Raw genomic sequence first — 17764 nt, forward strand, 5'->3', positions numbered from 1 at the left:
TTCTTCTCAAATGACTAGAAAATAAAAATAGCGAAGGAGGGAGAGGTCGCTGATACACAGGTGCACACTGCGCACACATACATACACACATATATGGTTTAATCCTAACGGGGGATCTGCTTTTTCAAAATTAAATAGTTTAAAATTGCAGTATTTGTATCTATTTTGAGTATTTACTCCTTTAGGCAATTTAGAATTTGTGATTCTACTTCTTTCATGGGATATTCATCTATTTTAAAGAATTTTGGTTTGTTTTTCAGTCAGACCATAAGAAAGAATTCTATTGTACCGGCATTTCTTATTCCTGATCCAGTTGGAATTTAAGGGAAAAATCCATTGGATTTTCTGTCACTCCTGTAATTCTTTTAAAAACCACACTGGGGATAAAGGAGCACGTGAGCTGCCTCTCAGTTGTCTTCTCCCTGTGTGCAAAGAATTTCTTTTACTTTTTGTTTACATTTGTTTACTAGTAACTAAAACTCTTTCCCACCTCATTGGACTCACCACATTAAATCTAATACTCTGAAAATACACGCAGCTTTACAGAAGCATATCTGACAGCCTCTCTGTTCTGCCCACACTTCATTTACATCTTCCATTTGAAATACCAGCAAAGGAATCCTCGCCAGGAAACAGTAAATCTGATATATTTAGCCAGAGGTCCTTTTAATCAATCACCCTTCCTTCCTTCCCTCCCTCCTCTCTCTTTCTTTCCTCTTCTTTCTTTCTTTCTTTCTTTCTTTCTTTCTTTCTTTCTTTCTTTCTTTCTTTCTTTCTTTCTTTCTTTCTTTCTTTCTTTCTCTCTTTTTCCTTCCTTCTCCCCCACCCCCACCTTCTCTCTCTTTTGTCTCCCTCCTCTCACTCACTCTGGATTTGAACTTGAGATCTTAGGAAGCTAAATACCTTGCTCAAGGGCTGTTTTTTAATTATTATTTATATCTTAAGCTGAAGACAGATCCGCGTGCACGACACTCTGTGTCAGCCACGTTATGTCACCACATGTGGTTCCTTCCTCAGTCGCTGTGCCCACCAGGTTAATGGCCTTTTCCTCATGGTGACATGCTTTTCTCTCTCCTAGTTTTGCATACCATTTCTCCCAAGGTCAGCTTTGACTATTTTATTTAAATTCCACATTTTCCCCTTATCCTTTTCAGGAATTTTCTCAAAGAAATACAATTTCCTAAGAGTTAAAGAACTTGTCCTTATGCGCCCAGTTTCAATGCCTTCCCCACACCTTAAATAGCTTTACACCTTAATAGCACTTAAATATGTTGTGCACTTAATTAAAGGTGGTGTTTGCTGTCATTTCTGTAAGTCGTCAAGCAACAGGCTCTCAGACACAGAACCCCCCATTATGGCATTGCTTCAATGGGAAAATCAGATTCTCCTTACATCGTTGGAGAATTACAATGCCTTTTCCAGGAACATAACTCATGGTAAATACAAGAGCCGCTTGTAAACTAAGGGAGCTGCTACTTCCTTCTCAGCAGTGAAGGGTGAAGCTTTGGGCACAGTTCTTGGGGAACAACTGCTGATGCCTCCTGTTGGAAGGTGGTCTGTTAAGCAGGTCCCCAGCTACTCTGAAGAGATGCTGCTGGAGAAACTGCCTTCTTCTTGCTCTGCCCCTTTGTGATCTGATGCTGGATTGGTCCTTCTGAAAAGTATTGTACCAACACCATTTACACATGTCCTGGCTGTATAATAATTTCAAGTGTCAGCCAAGGACAAGTTGGGTGTGAACCTTCTGGGGACTGATAAATGCTAGAATAACTGTGACTGTAGACTTGTCTTTAGGCTCAATTCAGTTTGAAAGGCATGGACGGTGCTCCATTTCTGTTCTAAAAATATTCCCAAGACCAGCTCTGGTCTCAAGTGATTATAGATGGCCAAGCCAATTATGAAGTTGTGATCTGCTTCCTCTGAGGCATATTGGGGTAAAAATCTTGACCTCTTCTCATCAATATGTACTAAGATTCAAGGATCTAAGAGCCAATATGACAGTTTCTGCTCTCAACCAGCTCATACACCTAAATGGAACTTATGAAAAGGGAGAAAGACATAGGCAACAATATTACAATAGAATGAGAAAATGATGTAAGGAAGGCCATGTAAAGCATAGTTCAGAAGGTTCACTGGAGATAGCCCCTGGATGAAGAAAACGGACCCCATCCTCACTGTCCTGTATTACTAGATCACTCAAAAGAAAATGCAAGCTGTAGGGTAGAAATAAATATTTACCCCATTACACCGGATTGTGAAAATGTATCCGGTGGGTGGGTATGACTTAGGCGTATAACTTTGTCTTAACTCCATGAAGCTGTTCTTCGTCCAACCACAAGTAGAAGTTAGTGCAGCTGATGAACACGTAGTGTTCACACCCACATGCGTACACACCCAGGCCATGGCTGAGCCTGGGAGATCTCTTCCTACGTCTTTTTAACCTAGACAGTGTTTGTTACAGCCTAGTTTTACGCAACCTAAAAGGGTGAATGCTCTTTGAACTTTAGGGTCCGTTTCCATCCAACCATCTGAAATAAATCCTCTCCTGATGTTCATTCGGTCTCCAAGGGCTCCTGTATTAGTGGATGTCACATTTTGTACTTGGCACTGTGTCTTGACATATGTGGGGACTCCGCTGGGTCGTTGATGAAGGAAGGAAAGGTGAGCGAATGCATTCACCAGCACTGAATTTCCTGGTTCTCGTCTCTGCAAGGACTTATCAGCTCCCCCTTTGCCCCACTGAGTTTGTGACTCCCTGTCCTAGCTAGTAATTTTTCATTCAAGGTCATGGGCAAGCCGTCTAGTGTTTGAAAACAGATTTGGCAAAATTTTCCTTTCCCCTCTTTGCCAAAATCTCAAGGAGGAAAAGAAGAACTTAAATATGACAATGAGCCCTTTGTATACGCCCCTGGTCTCCCTGGGCTATGTTTGGGTGCCTCCCCCTTCTGAGTGGAAAGACACTTAAAGATCGCATGTGAGTCTTTTATATGGATGAGGACCATCTGTTTTCACCTGAATGGTTCAATGTGTTCCTTAAGAATCATGTTTACAGAATTAATTTGGTTATAAATATGAGAACAAATTTAGGCTACAAATTTAACTCAGCTTTTCCCTAAGGCAAGCTAATTCATAAAATCTGAAATATTGTTTTGGCCATGAAGTAATGTTTCCTCTAACTTAATAAGTCAATGGAAGGAGAAAACATAATAAAGCTCAAATCCCCAGCAGCTAAAAAGTTAACACCTTCGTGGTGAAGAGCCGAAATAAGAAAGAATTGGCTGTGGCCAGCAGGCGAAAGGTCCCAAACCTGTTAAACCTCTTTCTTAGTGTGGTAACACTTTTCTTTCAAGCTATTCAACTTTTCGCCCAATAGGTTTCTTTCCCTGACCTTTGAACCATAGTTATTTGTTTAGCATTGTGGTAATAGAGTTTGGAAATCTGAAAAACATTAAGTTAAATGCAAGGGTGTTGAGAAGGTGGAATTCTTTAAGTGAGCTGAAGAAATTCTATCTGGAAGATTTAAACTTTTTTTTTCCACACAGGAGTGGGGGTAAAGAAAAATAGTGTGAGTCTTTGGAAATATTATCAACTTTTTTTTTCTTTTGAGTAAAGGAAAAGAAACAATGTTATTGATGTCATGAATGTGAGAAGAAAAGTAATGTTCTCTTTAGCAGCCAAGTTTTTAAAAAATTATTATAAAAGTTAAAATGTAACAGGCCAATCCAAATTTTAATTGAAATTGGATATATTGCCAGTAACACCAAGTCTGAAAAATGTAAGTTAGTATTCATGTGATTGTAATGTCTAATCTGCGAGATTGCTAAATGAGGAAGGCACACGATTCCTACAAAAGTTTTTCTTTCTCTTCCTGTGTTTAGTTTAATGAATTTGCATTGCTCCGCCTTCAAACGTATTAATTAGATAAAAATTAGGATCTGATAATGAAACTCCTTTGAAATAACAGCGTGTGAGACTTTTGTATGTGTTTCATAATATTTTAATTTAGTAATGTTAAAAGTACATGTTGATTACCCCAAAATACCGTGATTAAAAAGTGTAAAACTTGAGTTAATCACAGTAACTTTTTCTTTACAATAATTATCCTCACTTAGAATATTGTCCTTCCACTCACATTTTTAGCTCCATTTTACTATGGCCTTTCTTTTGTTGAAGAGTTTTGGTGCTAAGACTTTTCTGGATTATTCTTAATAATTTGAAACTTCACATCTACACGACAAGAGAGGAGCTTCTAAGTTTTTAGCCTGACCACGGGGATTGGCAACAATGGTTACAACTGATTAGTATATGATAATCTTGTGTAAAAGAAATAAAATAAAATATTACAATACCTCTAGTGATATCTTTAGATTCAGTTTTTTGAGGGGGGAATAATCTGATATCTATCTACCTATGTTTTTTTTTGCCATTCATTTACTTATTTAGTCAAAAAAATTATTGAGCATGTATTTTATGACTGGTACTATGCAACGCACTAGAGATAAATACAGGAAGACAAATCTCAGGAAATTCTCGTTTAAGGCACTGAAGACCTTGGTTAAGTATGAAATCAGGTAGATTAGAAAATTAGGCACGCAAGGTAGTTTTGGGTCTATATATATAATAAGGTGGCAAAAACACTGGATCAGAAGTAATGAATCCGGGGTTCTAGGCCAACGTTTTATTCTCAGTTTTGTCAAAAACTATGCTGTGAAATACCTATGCTGGGTCTCTTTACTTCCCACCCTCCCACCCTCCACTCCAGAGCCCTAGCTCTGAAAGGACCCGGGACACAAAGACATCTGAGCACTCCCTGGCACTGCCATTCACTTCCTTACAGTCCCACAGTGCCGTCTGCAACCCTCCAGTACAATACGGAGCATCCTGGCTAGATATGTGTTTAGGTTATCATTTTTCTCCCATACTCCTCTCTCCTCCCTTTCCCCAGTTCCCAATGACGTGCCTGGAATGTAGTCTGTACCAATAAATGTTTCAATAAATGAATGAAAGCTCCAACTGTAATAGAAAAGGACTGTGGAAATGGAAACAATATGAATCTGGCAGCAATTATAATCCTACCCCAAAATATGCATTATGTATTTTCCACATTTTATTCTATAGAGGTCTTCTGTGTTGGTGGCATTTATTAAGGAAGGCAGCTTTCGCCTGCCCTATGGGAGTGTACATCTATTAGAGTATGTTGTACAGATTGTTGCCGGACACGTCAAAAGTCAGAAGAACTAACACAATCCTACCGAGTCCCCAGTGGCACGTTCAAGAGTCAATGTCTCCTTCCCAGGTCCCCACTCTACAGCTGATTCATTGACACATGACGTCAGTTGTCTTCAGGACAACAAATAATCTGAAACTTGTTTGATCATCTGGATAGAACTCCCAGATCGTTATGCCCACTGACATTAAACATCTAGGTCTTTTCGGGTATCGATTACATTGCTGTTTCTACACACAGAATTAGCTTAGCCATTTTTACAAATCCCTCCGGTGAGTTTGGTCAAACAACCAGATAAGTAGTCTGAGATTTTAATTTGTCTGGTGTGCTTTACATAACGTGTGCCCTGTAAATATTTGTTGAGTTAGTGTTTTTATTGAGTTAATGAATTTGAATAAACGAGTAAGTCTCTGAATATGACAAATTCCATGAGGAGGAGTGAGTGGGTTGTCAACAGGTTGTCTTTGAAGAAGAGCATCCATGCATGAGCAAGGGGCAAATGGTCACATGTCACACGAATGCACCTGTCAATTTCACAACTCATCAATACAGATATTAATAAAAATACAGAATCAGAACCCGCCAGCATTTCTGAAGTGTATGCAGGACTTATAAAGACCTTTGTCGGCACTAAGAAGATACATTTTCAAGTTTTCGTTTGTTTTATGAGCTTCTTTTTGAGTTGAATTCTTGTAGGCCTGACAGAATAGAGAAACAGATTTTTATGAATGCCACACCAACTTCAGGAGTTAATGTTGTTGAAAAGGAAGCCAATGCTGTATATTCTGGTGCTTGTCAGTCACCGTAATCTGTACAAGGGAGCTTCTCAATATATCATATTGACTGACTGCAAAGTTTTTATGTATTTCTGTATTTCTGCTTGAGGAAAATAATACATACACAGGTACGTAGAGTTCTCGAGTGAATTCTCTTTGTTGCTATTGAAAAACAACTTTACTAACCAAGGTATTTCTTATACTTTCTATTCAAATCAATTAGGGAACAAAGTCAAATAGCTTGACGTGTTTGCTGTACTAGAGTGATGTTCAGAATTTAAACGCTACCATGTTACTTTAGTAAAGGGCATGAGCAATTCTATTTATGGATTTATTGAGGGTAAATTAAGTGCAAGTGTGGATTTTCTTTCTTAGATGGAAAAAAAAAAAGTCCATCCTAAGCTTTAAAGAATCATCTGTCTATCCCCTTTCCTCATGGGGTTTTAAAAATGTAGTACCAAGAAATTTCATTGATCCTATTTCGCATCCCCAAGGATTTGTTTCTCCATGTCCTTTCCCAAGTGTTTGCCATTTCCCATGAAGCCACATCCAACTTTTTAGTACATCGTGTCCCTTTCTTGCTTAATCCCGCCATGAATCTAGAACTATTATTAGCCATAGTTAGGTTTCCTTCTAATGACTAAGGCTGTATTTCTCCCCATAAATCAGCATCTCTATATAATATGGCCAAGATTATATCAAAGGATTCTCCAGCTCACTGATCTTTGGAAGGTTAGATCTCAGTTGTAATTTTTTAAAGTGTTCAGTTGCAGTCTCAAACAGAATTACGACCTCTTCACAGAAACCTGCGACTTTCCTTATCTCCTAATATTTACACCCTCACTTTATTTTCATGAGTGTGTAGTTTCAGAGACCCTCTTTGTTCCCTACATATCTCTTACCAATATTTACTTTGTCATTGATTCCTATCAAAAATACCTTGGTAACTCATTTTCATTTGTCACATGGTTTTCTTCTTGCCGAGATGGCTTGGATTTGTATCTGCATGCTGGCTCTAATGTTCAGACTGATCTCTTAACTGAATCCTCAAAACCTCTACCTTCTCTAAGCGATTCTCTGCACAGCTACCTAAAATACAGCTCAGAAACTCTCATTTTTTCCCAGGTATGATTTGAGAAATCTTTTGGATCCCACAACAAATAGAATAAAAGCCACATCTTACCTCTCGACTTCCCAATGCAGTTCGACTTTACAAGTGCCTCCAGCTGTACCACATCCTTCTCTTTATCCCTCACCCAGCACCCAGGTATGTTTCTTCTCCTCCCATGTGGATAGAGCCTACACCAGGACTGAGAGCTGGAGGTGGTCATCAGTCTCCATCCCCCCTACACAGAAGGCTGCTTCAAGAGGAAGCTCAAGTATATAGGAAAGAGTAAAGGCTTGGGGATCAGACAAACCTGGGGAGGAGTCCTACTGCCCATCAGTTTCAGTCTGTGTCAGTTCAGATTCTTTAACTGGAGATAATTCAACCTCTGACATGAAATAAATGCCCATGTGAGAGTATATTCTGGAAGAAAAGGAGAATTTATCGATGAGTATTCTTTGTATAATGATCCGGTTGGGGGGAAAAAAAACAGTTCCCAGTTCTGTTATTGACCCAGATGTAGCAGCATGACCAGCAGTGTTCAATGGGCTGGGTCTGGTGGCCATTAAGGCAGGTGCTGCGGATAGGGTCTCAGCTCTAGTCTGCTGCTCTAAAGGCTCCTGACTAGCAAGAGTCTTGGCTTTGGGGGTGGGGTTTCCATGCCCTGCAAAATGTTTTCACTTCCAAATATCTTCTCATTAGTTTTTTTTTTTTTTTTCCTTCTAAATAACATCTCACTTCAGATTTGCTCAAAAGAACAGATCAAAGGAAGTGTGTGAACTTTGGCCAGGGTATAAGGCCAAAGAAGGACAGGCAGTGACAACGTGAAATGTGTTTTCCAAAGCGATTTTGTCAGGGCTGGAGACTTGTGAAAAAAGATCATGCCCATCCTTTTATTTCTTTTCCATTCATTAAAGTCTGCTGCAACCTGAAAAGAGACTAACTAAAAATAGAAACAGGATAGCATTTTCTTTTAATCCTTTCTATGAATACAGGTTTCCCTGGCTATCCAAAAGTAGAGCATTCCTATGAAGACTTTCCCAAGCAGAAATGGTGTAAAGCCAAGAAGCAATTACCTTAGGATGCAACTTGCTAATGGATGCATAAAATAAATCAAGACAAAGCACAGATGCTCACAGACACAGTTCAGAGCGATGGTGTCTAGTTGCTGAGGTGCTGAGTGTAGTTCCTGGGGAAGGAGCTTGGCGGAGCCACTCTCGTTGCTTGGGGTGCGTGATGCCTCCATGATGGTTCACTGCAAAACACACCCTGAACTCTGTTTTCGCGTTTTGCCTTCTTTTCTGCAAAAGCTAAATCCCCCTTTGAGTTTCTTTTGGTTAGGGAAAATGGGGACTAATGAAAGTCTTTCATAAAACTGAAGTGGTATAAAGCCAACTTTTGAAAAGCGGGGTAAACCTGTATAGAAAAATCTACTGGAATTGATCAAAGTGACGTGAGAAATTTAATCAGAATGCATAATAAATATGTAAGTCTGATTGGCCAAAACACATGGAGAAATGCATTAGAGTCTCCACGTAACAGAGACAGTTTAATACTAGTAATGTCTACTCTTTTACCCTTCTAAAGGACTGACTTGTTCACCACATTTGGTCCCAATAAGCAAACTTAGCCTTGAAATGGAATAGCGATCATATTTTTAGAAAGAAAATGGGATTTTCCTCAACCATCAATCTACTGTGGATTGACAAAACGATCTTTCGATAATAGCAAATGGATAAGAAAGATCTAATTTTGAATGATTACTTTCATTTGAGGAAATGTTATTTTTTTTAAAGCGTAACAAACATGATATTTTTAGATATATGTAAAATTTTTATTATGCAGAAAATTTAAGGTTGTTCCTGTTCAAGAGAGAAGGTTTAGAAAACACAAGATCCCTGTTAAAATCTGAGCTAAAAAGTTTGCTCATTTTCCATAGAACTGCCATTCAGTTATTGGTGCATTTCTTCTCCTCTATTGTGTGTGTGTGTGTGTGTGAAATCATTTGCCTTTCCATATAAACTTCAGAGCAGTTTGCCAATATATATCTAATAGTTTGCTGGGATTTTGATTCTTGATTGAGATTGTCCAGAATCTCTAGATCAAACTGAATAAAATTCACACGTTAACACTATTGAATCTTTCAATTCATGAAAAGATATCCCTCCACTTATTTAGATCTTCTTTGATTTTTTAAATTGTGTTTTGTCATTCCCCATATATAGATCCTATGCATATTTTGTTGGCTAAATGTTTCTATTTTTGTTTTGGTGCTATTATAAATAGTATTTAAAAAAAATTGTATCTGACTATTCATTGTTGGTATGTAGGAAAGAAATTGCCTTTTGTAAATTTATCTTATATCCTGTGACCTTGCTAAACTCACTTATTCGATCTAGGAGAATTTTTTGTTTTGTTTTGTTTTGTGTATGTGTGTGTTTAAGATTCTTTGTAATTTCTTACATAGATAATCCTGTCATCTGCAAATAAAAACAGTTTTATTTCTTCCTTTCTTATTTGTGTACTGTTTGTTTCTTTCCTTCTCTTATTGCCCTCGCTAGAATTTCTGATTACAATGTTGAATAGAAGTGGTGAGAGACCATCCTTGCCTTATTCTGACCTCAGGGGAAATTATTTAGTCTCTCACTAGTAAGTATGATGTTAACTGTAAGTTTTGTATAAATTTTTTTATTATACAAGTTCGCCTCTAATCCTAGTTTAAAGAAAGTTTTTCTTATGAATGGGTTACATTTTGTTCAATATTTTTTTTTCCCGCATCAATTGATATGATCATGTGATTTCACCTTATATATCTGGTTGATGCCATGGATTGCACTCACCGATTTTCGGATGTTGAACCAGCCTTGCATACCTAGAATGGATCCCACTTGGCTGTGATGTATAATTATTTTTTAAAGTATTGTGTTTGATTTGCTAACATATTGTTGCAACCTCTATACCTATAGTCATGAAAGATATTGGTCCATAGTGTTTCTGTGTTGTAATGTCTTTTTTGCTTTTGGTATTGGGGTAATGGTAATTACCTGATAAGGGTAGTGCTGACATCATAGTATAGGGTGGGAAGTGCATCCTCTGCTTCTATTTTCTGGAAAGGCTTGTAGAGAATTGGTTTTATTTTCTTTTTAAATATGTAGCAGAACCCACAAGTAAAACCATCTGGGCTTGGTTATTTTTTTTTTGAAGGCTATAAATTATTGATCTAACTTCTTTAATTGATGTAGGAATATTCATGAGTAGAGTTAATGAGAATCATGATAGCCAAGCAGATCATTATGCTGGAATTTGCTATAAGGAAGCTCATAGAAAGTCAAAGTCACTTACTTGGTATGGAGTCAGAGCCCAGAGACATACCAGGACACCTTCTCTGAATTGACTCTCTAACCTCAAGAAGACGGAAGCCATGATTGGATCTTTATTTTAACTTATGAATGGGAAATCTCACAGGATGAGATAATGGACAATTCTGAAAAAGGACCTGAATTAATTTTTGAGCTATAGTGATTTGCTTCTCAGTCTATGAGCCTGGAATGCTCTTCACTGTAAGAAAAAAACATCTCAGTGATACTAGGACGCTCGTAGGAACTGGAGGATACCTGATGCCTGACGGGCCCCGAAGCATTTGATCCATTCAGATATTTTGACTTCATCTTTCCTCAGTTCCAGTTGATCATCACATTTTTATCTTTCCTCTCTGGACATTCTCCTCTATGCCCCTTCTTATGGTTGTCAGATCAAACTTGCTGGCATTCCTTAGACATATTTTGTTCCTTCATTCTTTTGTTTTCTATGCGCTACTGAAACATTATACAGATATCTTTGAGGATTCAATTCTTAACTCTTATTTGAGACATCATTCAAATAATATCATCCTCCAAGCTTTCATAGAAGTTGGTCAGCACCTCTGCTATGACTCTCTGTATTTCTTACCTTGTTTTATATTTACCTGTTTGCTGCCCGATCTACTCTAGCAGGGTGCAAACTTGCCAGGTAAGTTTACGTTATATCTATCTCTGTATCCCTTATAGCAACTAAAAGGCATTGTATGCTTTTTCTATTGAATGAACAACTTTATGATGGAGTTAAATGTAGAATTGAAAGTGTGATCGTCCTCTGTCTTCCACATGGGGTCAATAATAGCAAGGTCACATTTGTGGCCAAGTTAGGAGATTTTAGAGAAACTATGGATGCAGAAGAGATAAAAGAAAAAGAACCAGAGAGAGGAGGGAGAGCACTGACAGGTGCTAGTGAAGAATTAAACTGCAGGTAAGGACACCTGAATGGGATGTCATTTGCTTAAGAGAAAGAAGGGTGAACCAGTGATTTTTTTTTTCCAGCAAAATGTGGTGGAGAATCTGGTTAATGATAATAACCATTAAAAAGTTTGCGTTCAATTGGTCAATTTGGAAAAATCAGGAGCATGAGACTTCAGGGCATGGATTTTTGGTGAACTGGCCTAAAATAGAGGTCCTTTTAGTGATCCCTGTCAGTGGGACTATTTTGGTGGCAATAGATGGTTTACCAGTCTGGAGATAAACTATTTTCTTGGGTTTTTCTTCTTCTCCAGAAGGCAGAGCCACGATGAAAAATAGAAAGTTGGGCCCAGTTGCCTCGTTAGCATCAAGAAGATGAGAGATGTGATTGTTGAGTCTTCATTTTTCCATACTGAAACATGGGAACTCCTGGAGTTAGAGGAATAGAAATCTTGTGTATGGATTTTAGTTTTTTGGTGAATCTCTATACTGTTTTCCATAATGGCTGCATCAAACTACATTCCCAGAAGGAACTTTAATTCAAAAAGATATATGCACCCCAATGTTCATAGCAGCACTATATACAATAGCCAAGACATGGAAACAATCTAAATGTTTATCGACAGAGGACTGGATAAAGAAGTTGTGGTATATTTATATAAGAGAATACTACTTAGTCATAAAAAATATAATACCATTTGCTGCAACATGGATTGACCTGGAGATTGTCCTTCTAAGTGAAGTAAGCCAGCAGGAGAAAGAAAGATATCATATGATATCACTTATATGTGGAATCCAAGAAAAGACAAATTAACTTATTTTCAAAACAGAAAGAGACTCAAAGACATAGAAAACAAACTTACGGTTACCATAGGGGAAGGGAGTGGGCAGGGATAAATTGGGAGTTCGAGATTTGCTAACTACTATGTATAAAATAGATAAACAACAAGTTTACACTGTATAGTGCAGGGAACTATATTCAATATCTTGTGGTAACGTATAATGAAAAAGAATATGACAACAAATACATGTATGTATCTGTATGATTGAACTATTATGCTGTACACCAGAAACTGACACATTGTAAACTGACTATACTTCAATAAAAATTAAATACATAAAGAAAGCCAGACATCTCAAAAAAAAAAAGATTTAAAAAAAGAGAAATCTTGTGTATGGAGTTGAGTTAATTGTGGAAGTCTTAATTTTAACAATTCAAGCCTCACATTGTGGTTCTAGAAAGTTCGGCCAAGTATGAGGGGGTAACTTATGTATAGATTCCACCCTGAGAAATAATGCACCCTTCTACAGTCATGGTCATGCAGTTTAACTGTGCTCTGTTAAGGGAATGGATTTCAAGCTTAGCTGATTATAAGAATCACCTGAAAAATGTATTCAACACACCTATTTCCTAGAAAAATCCACAGACATTCTTATTCAGCCAAAACGGGATCTGGCCCAGGAATTTGAGTATTTTAAAGGCATTCAAGTGTTTCTGAAGATGGGCCAAGTTTGGGAACTCCTGAGTTAGTCACGACTCCCGGGGAAAGTTCTATCAGAGAAGCAAGAGAGCATCATCTTTAGGGGGTTGAGGTTTGAAGGTGAACTCCTAAGAATTTGGATGGAGGTAGTAAAAAGTTACCATAGGAATGGAATGAGGGGTGGGGTGCCTGGTCCAGCGATAGAAGTTCTAAGCATAACTAGTTCCCTCATTGCCTCGGTTTATATTTTTATATATTAAGATCTGAGAAACCATATCCCCAGCAATTTTGTCAGCCCTCCTCATTCCCCTGTCAAAACAAGAGGAAAATAGATACATAGGGAAGGAATAAAATAGGGAGGGAAAGAGAGAGCGAGCATGCAAGCAAATATTTATGAAAATTAACATATGTCTAAGCCAAGATGGAAATGTAATTCCCATGCTATCTTGCATCCTAATGAAAACAATTTAATACGAGACATTTGAAGTTAGCAAAAGCTGCTATGAGGCCATTTTTTAAGAAGATTTGATAAAGATCAATTGAACCAATTTTTTTTTTCAAAACTCCCATTACGTTGGGTTACATAGCTTATTCCTTTGAAGCTCTGAGTTTTTTGGAATGGTGAAAGACAATCACAACAGTTCATTCTTTGAAGACCTGCACATTGGTGGACTCCAAACTGAAAAAAATCAAGTTCTAGTCCAAGCAGGGCTGTTCTCGGAGACCTCCTTTTCCGACCCATCTTATATTTTCTTTCAATTGGGAGCCTGAGCATGCAGCTGGGTCAGTGCTACCTCCAGCCTTGGAAGGTCCCCAGAGCTATTTCCAAACCTTCACCTCCCTGTAAGGTGGCTGAAGACAGCCTGCATGCTCTCAGGTGAAACATACACAGCTGACAGATTACGAGTGACAACTAGCACTTGACAGGATGAATAGGGCTGGGAAAAACCAAACCCCTTCTAGATGTTCCAGCCAGCTTCCCAGCATCATCCCCACTCCTCCCTCCTGACTCTACTCAGACCAGGCTGTCTTAGAGGAGGCACTGAGACAGTTTCTTCTTTAAATGTTACATGATTGATACTCTTCTAAATAATAAGCAAGAGAATTCTGAGTCATTCAACAAGGTTCTCTGGACCAAGCTCCCCTGGCAGTGTGGAAGGCACACACGTGTTCTCTTTTTCTGTCACTTTGTAAAAAGTGACTCTGATCCAACTGAACTCCAGGCGAGGATGTGTGTGTGTGTGTGTGTGTGTGTGTGTGTCTGCATTTCTCTCTCCTCTCGCTCTCTTTCCTTTCCTGGACAGTCTCTCATTACCGGATCCTGAAGACTGGTGTCATGTTCACATTCTTCCTTTCTTTCCTTATTCCGTCCCCCCTTCTTTCTGTGGTTCCCGGGGAGGGACGTCAGTTTTGAAAGTGTCAGAAGAGCCCAAACGCTGATGTATCGGCCCCAGTTGTTCCTCTCAAAAGGCCCTCGGCACCCTCCCCTTCCCTCTGTTCCCTTCAAGTTGGGGATGATTCATCAGCTGGCCTTTAGCAAGAAAAGAGGCCGGCGCGGGGTCTCAGGCCTTTGACCTCCATGAAGAGAAAGGTCACACCCAGCGCAAATGTGCAAACGCCGAGCAGGAACCAGGGGCTTAGAAACCCAAGGCGGGGGCGCCAGGCCGAGCGGAGGGGGATGGTGAGAAAGAGTGGGAATTTAGAAAAGTTAAGAGTATATTTCTAAGAGACTCCGTGGATCAGCTGACAGCTGGGGTCAGGGGTGATATTGCTGCTTGATTCCCCCGAGCACGTTACAGTAACATCTGCTTGTTAAGGGTCTGGAGGGAGCGGGTGGGGGGACCAGGCTCATCTGACCTCCTTCCACAGAAGGGGGCGGGCCGAGGGGTTAGGGGTTCCTCCTAACGTTTGTGCTGGTCCTAACCACCCCCCTCTCCTGGGCATGATTTGTCAGCGTGGCCTCATTCCTTTTTATCATCTCGCCAACTATTTAAATGAGCCCCCACGGTTGTCGACGGGAAAGCATTTGAAACTGCAGAAAAGAAAGATTTCGACACGGGGGCGGGTGGGACATATTGGTGAAAAATACACAGTGAGAAAGATGAGGAGAGAAAACCAAGATCCCGGAAAACTCTTCACATGCCAGGATCGAATGGTTCCCCAGAAACGTCTCAGTTTGGGACACTGTAAACAGAATAAAAAAATCATGCGTCATTGTGCTGCGTCACCTTCTGCAAACAAGCAAACAAACAACAACAACAACAAAACAACAAAAACAAAATCCCTGCTAACATTAGGGAGGATGGTTTGGTCACTCAGTTACCAGGAAATTACAACTTCATGTAGCCTTTGCCTCAGAGATTGGGGTCCTCAACTCAAAAAAAAAAAAAGACAAAACTCACAACTGAGGGGGAATGAGGACTGAATGTTGATGACCTTTTTAGTTTGTCCCTTTTATGACTTTCCACACATTGTCCTCGAAAAAACTCCTAGTTATTCCCTTCTATCATGAAAAAAGTTAGAGTTTTTATGTGCAAATAGCCCCCCACTTCCAGTTTCTCTGGCCAAACTCATCGTCAATGGAAATGTAGAGCAGTTTCCGGAAAACGGGCTGAAGGAAGAAGAAAATACACTGATGTTCTTTTCTTCATTTTCTGACAGAACACATGCAGTGTGTCTGCCGGCTTCTAGAGTACATATTTGGCTCTGGTGACAATTAGCCAGACTCTTGTGTTCCCATTTCCCACGATTTTTGTTTAGAAGTTTCTGGAAGGATTCAGCTTGGTTCTGTAACAATCTCTTGGTGCCACTGTAAGCACCAACCTCCAGAATTGACACATCGTTTATGCCTTAACCACTTACATGACGCTTTGTTTCAGCCTTAAGCCTTGCAGGGAAGAATACAATTTGGGAGTCAGGGGAGAGGCTGGAGATAGAGGATATTATTTTTAGCTAAAAAAAAAAAAAAAAAAGTTAAAATAAGCGAGTGTGTGATTTCACAGAAGGCAGCCTCCTTTGGGTTCTGAGTCCACGGCCAAGTTCACGCAGTCCAACCTTCCATGTAATTGTATGGAAACAACATGTTTGCTATTTATAGGGAATTGCCTTGGGGAAACCAGCTCCAAAGAGGAGGATGGGCTGTTCTGGGGAAAGCTGGATGCGTGCGGATGGGGCCTCTTCAAAGGTAAGGGCTTGGATGCATGTGTGTGGTTGGTGGTGGGATGGGTGATGGAAGCTGTTCAAAACCACTTTGTGATTATAAATAATAAAAAAAAAAAATTCAATCGGAAGTGCGTTCTGCCAAACTTGACAATAAACCTCCTAGCAGGGCATTGAGATTTTCTTAATCAGGGTCAGACCCACAAGCATAAGGCCAACGAGTTCAGTGGGAAAAACGACTCTTCTTCCCAGCTTTTTTTCCTTTCCTTTTTTCTTTCGTTTGGAAAGGACCCCCTCATAAACATGCAGAGCAATTTTCCAGTACATTAACCCAGGAGGGATCCTCTCTTTGTCGGCTCAAGAGACAGAAAAGTTGAGAACCAGGGTGAGGGGAAGATGGATGGCCTGGGATATAAGAGACAGTAGCTTTTCCACTGTCCTGCCCTGTACACCTAGGACAAAGACTTCATTGACTGCCATGCCTGGCATCAGCCTCATAAACTAGTAGTCAGGCACAAAAGCCCTGACACTTGAAAGTACAAGACCCTGCCTTTTTCTATTGCAGCTGTGCAGGGGGGTTGGGCCTAACAGTGGTGTCCCATTGTCAGCCTGTAGGACAAGAGGTGAAGATAAATAGTGTTGACTTTAATGTAGTCACACAATTTTGCTATTTCCCCAAAGACAACATTTCCTCCCGGGCCGCACATCACGGCCCCAGGAGATACAGCCAGGGAGCCAGGGTCCAGTGGGCCTGGGATCACAGTGAGGGTGTAGAGTAGACGTGTAGCTGGAGGGAAGGGGAGCAGACAAGGGACAAGTACAGAGTCGTGGGATCTGTCCCTTGTCCCCTGTGACGAGATAGTACGGTTTTCATGCATTCCAGCTTGGTCACAGTGGTTTCTTTCATTTTCTTGAGATCCCTGGAAAAGGTCCTAGAGGGGAAAAAAAAAATGAATGCAGGAAGCAAGACTGAAAACCGTGTACAATTATATGATTTAAAAAATTGGGGGGAAAAAACCACTTTGATATCTTTCTGATTATCACAAGGCCAGACAGTTAAATGCTTTCCTGGGAACATTTTGATAATAAGATTTTAAAACAAGCACTTAAGTAGAATGCAAGAGTTTAAGACTTCTACATGGTGACATCAGGAACATGTCAGCTGTGCGGTCTGTTGCATTTTGTTTTTTTTAATTGAAGTATAGTCAGGGAGGGTACAGCGCAAGTGGTAGGGCACATGCTTAGCATGCTTGAGGTCCTGGGTTCAGTCCCCAGTACCTCCTCAAAAAAAGACAAAATAAAACCTAGTTACCTCCCACTGCCAATTTAAAATAAAATAAAAATGAGACAATAATAAATAAGATATTTTAAATAAATAAATAAATAAATTGAAGTATAGTTGATTTACAATGTTGTGTTAATTTCTGGTGTAGTGTGCAGTGATTAAGTCATATATATATATATATTCCTTTTTATATTCTTTTTCATTATAGGCCATTACAAGGTATTGGTTATTGTTCCCTGCACTGTACAGTAGGACCTTGTTGTTTATCTAGATTTGTGATGATTTCCACTTATACAAGATCTTCTGCCAGAGTTCAGTTGGTAATCTGTGAGAATTGTTCCACATGTAGATATATTTTGATGTATATCCGGGAGAGGGTGAGCTCCTGGTCCTTCTATTCTGTCATCTTGAAGCCTCTGCCACCCCCGGTCTGTTGCATTTAATTGTTGTAATCATTAGT

The sequence above is a fragment of the Camelus dromedarius genome, chromosome 29, assembly GCF_036321535.1.
Source record: "Camelus dromedarius isolate mCamDro1 chromosome 29, mCamDro1.pat, whole genome shotgun sequence".
In the NCBI taxonomy this organism is placed as follows: Eukaryota; Metazoa; Chordata; class Mammalia; order Artiodactyla; family Camelidae; genus Camelus; species Camelus dromedarius.